The sequence below is a fragment of the Chaetura pelagica genome, unplaced genomic scaffold (assembly GCF_000747805.2).
Source record: "Chaetura pelagica isolate M959 unplaced genomic scaffold, ChaPel_1.0 scaffold166, whole genome shotgun sequence".
NCBI classification, from domain to species: domain Eukaryota; kingdom Metazoa; phylum Chordata; class Aves; order Apodiformes; family Apodidae; genus Chaetura; species Chaetura pelagica.
In genome coordinates, this window is record NW_009953758.1 from 4997559 (window position 1) to 5003388 (window position 5830).

Genomic DNA, 5830 nt, shown 5'->3' on the forward strand with positions numbered 1-5830 from the left:
GGGCCTCGGGAGGGGGCGGCACCGGGGGCTGCGGCAGGAAACTGAGGTGCTCAGGGAGGTGGTGATGGACGGGATGGTGCTGGGGCTGCTTCCGCAGGAAAGGCTGAGGTGTTTCAGTGAGGGGATGATGCCTGGGTGTGCTTCAGCGGGAAAGGTTGAGGTGCCTGAGTGAGGGGTTGATGCCTGTGGATGCTTCAGTGGGAAAGGCTGAGGTCTCTCAGGAAGGTGATGAGGCTGGGCGGTGCTTCAGTGGGAAAGGCTGAGGCACTGCAGTGATTGGAAGACACTGAGGGCGCTTTGTCATGAAATGCTGAGGTGCCTCAGGGCGGGGATATTGCTGTGGGGTGCTTGACTGTGAAAGGCTGAGGTGTCTCAGTGAAAGGATGGCATGGAGAAGGCTTTGGTGGAAAACATTGAGGTACCTCAGTGAGGGGCTGGTGATGTGGAGCACTTCGGAAGGGAAGTCTGAGGATGGGTGAGCAGGGCCCTGGGTTTTTGGGCTGCATTTTATCTTGGTTTACTTCGCATTTCATTAAAAGACATGTATTTACTTGGTTACTCACCTCCTTTGCCCCTTCCCTTGCAGCACGCACTCAGCTTGAAAAGAAGACTGGGGAGGACAGAGAAGACTGAGGAGGACAGAGAAGACTGCATTAGATCCCACTAGATTATATCAACTGGTGAGGTGCCCCTACATATACTTTAACATATGCTGTGTTTCCATTTCCTACCTTGTCTTCTGTGAGGAATCCCTCTGGCTCCTGTCAGGATTTCTCTTTAAGTTTTTCTGTTCCTTAGTGGGCAGAGTTTGAGAACTGCTAAGTAGGGCTGACATCTTCTCCTCCCTGTTTATTTTTTTTCTTTTTTCCTGTTAGGACCGGTGTGCCACATAAATCTCAGTCTCATACTTTTCTTCCTTTCTTCCTTAGCTTCAGAATACCAGGAATTCTGCCACCAAGCTTCATGTTTCCTGCTCAACACTGCAGGAGGTTCTGGTAAGGTGAAATGCATGAGCTGCACGTGAAAAACATTCCTGGGTCCTTGCCTTTTTCAAGATGTTGATTTTTGCCTTCCTGATAGCTGTCAAATTGTTTGGGATCTTCTTGCACTAGCATCTGTGTGAAAGAGAACACAAACACTGTTCATTCCCAAGCTCTGGCAGGGCAATAATTAGTGCTTGGGGTGGGAATGTTGAGGTTGTTAATCCTATTGTAAATCTCTCTCTCTTTCTCTTTCTCTCTGTCCCACACCTCCTCCCCCCTTCCCTCCCCTTCCCTTGCAGCACGAACTCAGCTGGAAAAGCATGTGCACAAGAAGATCCATGCTGTTCCACAACACAGATGACAGCTTTCTGCTCTGGGCTTCAGAGACATGGAGAGCCATTCCCACCTTGCCTTTAAACAGCCTCTGCTGCTCGTCGTCTCCCAGGGAGAACACAGATTCCCCAATAAAATGCCAAGCTGAACCCTGGGGTGTACACTTTGCAGTTTCCAAGCCCAGCTCTACCTTAGCTCACACCTGCAACAAGTCACCGCTGATGCAAACTTGATTGAAGACTTGTCATTGTAGTGTTTGGCTTTGGTGAGGACAGTGTGTGTTTGTCAGCAGTTAGCATAGGGTGGACTCCAATGGAGAAAGTGGAATTTTTCATGCCAGAGCTGTTGATGTTGAAGGGTTATTGTGGAAGTCTTCAGGTAGGCATTTGTTGGTGTTGGAGTATGACTGTGGGAGGCATGGACTACTTTGTGCAGGCTTGTCTGTGAGATGGTATAGACAGAGTAGGGGAGCAGTTGAGTGGAAAAGGATGAAATCTGGATGGTTTGAAGGTAGATTGTGGCAGGTCCTTGGTGGTACAAGTAGAGATGAGGCATAGGGTAGAGGCTGAAGCTGACTTTGCCTGTGTGGTGCAATAGGATTGGTGTGAAGAGCTAATGAGAAGCGGGCTTTTGCGAGTGACCCTGAAACATGGGATCAGGTTGGCTGTTATAGACAATTTCCTGCTGCCTGGCTGGGCAGAAGAATGCAGTGCACCTTTGTAGTATTACCAAACCTGACTGGAGTGACACACTGCAAGTTGAACCTCTGCACTTTGCAGAAAAATGTACCAAGTTGCATAGTAATTTGTTATACACAAATGACTTATTTTCCATCCAGGATGATTTGGATAAATACGTTCAGTTTTTTAATTCCCTAAATTATTTTTTGACCATATTGTGCATTGTCAAAATAAAGGTTTTTTTCTTCTACAGAATGAATATTGTATTGTTATTAGAATTTATAGAAGTTTTCTAGTTTTTCTGTTTATTCTGGAAGAAAGCTAACAGCATGTGTACTTTTTAATGAAAATTAAATCAAGGAACTTGATTTGCTTCTTAGCAAATGTTATCTAGGATCTCCTACATTGGACCTACTTTCCTTTTTTTGGGGGGGAAAAGAGCACATCATGAGACTGAAGAACCATCTAATTGTGTAATTATATACAATCACTTCTGTTTTCTCTGCTTTATACTTTTGTAGCTTTTATAAACATTTGCATTTTTTGAAATAGGTTTTTATTTTGGGTCTAAATGGGCAGCCTTCAACCTCAGTTCACTATACTTGTGTAATATGATTGTGGCATTATCTCCGATGGCAAAATTAGCTGTTTTATTTCTTGAGTCAAATAATTATAAAAAAACAACATAATGATCATGGTAGGAGGTATCTTCAGAATGAGCATTTGAAGGGAACCTACTGCTAATATTTTTTTTACCTGTTATGTGCATTTTTAGATGTCATAAAAATCCCTACTTTCTTCTATCCCTTATGTGGAAGATGGTTGGACTTTTTAATAGCAGATTCCAGCACTTGTAAATTGAAGAAGCTGGATATATTTATTCGTATGGTATAAGCACCATAGATTAGCTATATCAAGGAAGAGTTTAAAGAAAAGGAAAGAAAAACACTAAGAAAGCCAGCAATAACAAAATAAACCAAACAAAATTACACAACCTGCAACACTAACTGCTGTGATCTTGGTTTTCCTGAGAGCCTTTGAGCAGCTCTCCACATAATTACAAATACAGGTAAGCTGAGCCAAATGATGCCACCAAGACAAAAATTCCGTTACCCTAGTCAGATTAACTTGTGATTCTGTGACAAGCTGGTGAAAAATGGCAGGTTAGATGTCTATGGTAATGCTATATGCAACTGAGAGTCCTAAGTATGCAATTGCTAAAACAGTCCCAAGCACTGTCTTATCTGGCAACAAGGAACCGTGTGGCCACTTGCTCCTCCTTGCCCTGTGAGATGGGGGGACAGAAAATAAACAAACTCATAGGCTGAGACAAGGACAGGGAGGGTTCACTTGCTGATTATGCTTACGGCCAAAGTAGACTTCAGAAAAAAGTCAATTTAATTTGTTGCCAACCAAAACCAGATCTTAAAACTACCTTCCCCCACCCCTCTTCTTCCTGGGCCCAGATTACTTTGCTCCTGCATTGTCTACCTCCTATCTGCCAGTGGCACAGGAACATGAGGTACAGGGGTTGTGGTCAGTTCACCACACATTGTCTCTGCTGCTCCTAACTCTTAAGGAGGGAACACCTCACACTCTTCCCTTGCCTTGGGGAAAAGTAATACATTTTATTAGACCCAAAGACATACTTGGGAAAAAACAGTTTTAGAAATGCAAGCTTTTTTAGTGTGAAGACTTGCATGAACCTGAAGGATGGTTTATGCACTCAAAAGCAAGTCTGTTGTTTCCTAACCATGGCAGTACAATGAAGGATATTCCTTGTTCTTACACACTGCCTCTTTCGTGATAGCAGGGTTACTTAGTAGACAGTATCTTTATATTTTATCCTATTTACTGCAGCTCATCAGTAGTGGCTCTAATGCTTTTAGTTAGGGGATTCTTGATGGAAAATTTTAATGGGTGTGCTTACCCTCAAGATAACTGGATTTTTTGGTAGTGTTAAGCATTTTGTTTCAATTAGCCACAGGAATCAGCAGTTTAAAATAAGTCAGAGCACTGACAACATTATGCAAACAATATGCCATGATTAAGGTTATTTGTTGGCTTTTTAAAATGTAACTCCTTCTCAGATGAGTTACCATAGATGCAATCTTTTAATCGGCTTTTGAAAGTCATTCTTCCCTCCTGTGTGGAAGTGTTCTTTCATTCATAGGTGAATGCAAGCCAGCTTGCATTCTGTCCTTGCTTCTGCCCCAGGACAAATTTCCATTTAGGAGGCTTCAAGTTTGCTTTGGGTCATGTTCTCCCTGAGCTGACCCAGTTCCCTGCACTGTGTAGTGTAAAACAAGGCAGCTTCCTCTGCAAACACATATCCTGCCTCCTAGCAAAGAAATGCATGGTACCATTTTGCAAGCCAGACGACTTGAGCCCCACCTAGAATTCTTTCCAAAACTGAGGCGTGCACTAACAGTGCAGTTCAGACTTCCTGGCTGAAAAGGGCCTTTACAGACTTGCATAAAATGAATGAGTGACTCCAGCCTGTCTGCAAAGCACTGCCTGCGTTTCCTTAACTGGAGAGTGCTCCTTGTCCTACCTCATTTTAGGCTGCTCAAAATGAGGCGACAGTGTCCCCTATGGGGAAGACAGTAGATGAGAGGTACGTGCACGAAACCAAGATTTATTGTAGATAATAAAAAATCTTAAACATTGGACTAAAAGGCCCAAATTGGATTACCCAAATATTAGGATATCAGGGTAACAAAACAGCAACTCACCTTAATAACAGAAAACAACTGAATAACCAGTAACTATTACACAAAAGCTAATTGAGTGCTGGCAACTTATTAATAGGTCTTATACTAGATCTGAAACAATTATTAAAAGAATACCTTAGGATAATGTGGTAAGACATTGATTGCAATCTTCTCTCTCACGTTTAAAAGGATGCTGAAGTCTTACAGTTTCCAAGGCTTAGAAGTTCAAGCTTTCTTTAAGATTTAAATCCAGCTAATGAAGATATGAGTAAGAGTTCTTGTATAAGGATTTCATATTTCTTACCCTTCCTCTGAGTCTGGCACGGTGTTCCTTTCTCTCAACCTCTTGCAGAGTAACTCCTCGAGCAGGCATCCACACTGGAGGGGGAAAAGGTCTAGTGCATCTTCAAGGGAAAGCATAGAGGAGTCTCTCCGATCAAAGCTGGGACCAGGCTTGTATAGAATAAAGTGATTGGCTGCTGTCATGTAACTACTTAGCCATACCTCCGAAGTCCCCCTATAGGAGAACGAAAGAGAAACGGGGGGAAGGGGGGAAAGCCTTTTTTTTTCTCGCCAAGCACACTCTTGTTTGTCTGCCCGTTTTTGTTTTGTCTCCATTTGGCCTCGCTGTGCCTAAGCTGAGCTCCTCGTTCTTCAACACATGAGAGCAGCTGGTGTCACAGACATCAACTTAGGCTTCTATTTGTGCTTTCAAGATTGTTACCGGTTCAGTTTGTTATTCCCTTAGGAGCCCTCCAAACCCAGGCTAGGGGCAGTGCAACTGAGAGACAAAGAGCAACCGAATCACAAGGGGAAACCGAGGCAGAGCGCTCTGCTACACGCAAACTGACCTGTCCCTGGACTCGGTGCGTGACTCTTCCAACACAGAAGCCCAGAGCTCCCCGTGCCACCGGCTCTGCGCTCTAGCCGGTAAGAAGGCAGACCTGCGCTGTGGCTCGAAGGATGCCAGGGGATGCGAAGTGGTGCTGGAACGCGGCTGTCCCTTCCTGCGGTGCTCGCAGCGCTAACGGCGGCGCCCCCGGGCCGAGCTCGGCGTGTCCCCTCCGCCAGCCCCGCGCTGCCGCCCCTCGCTGCTGATCTCCGCCTCTCAGCGCTCCGC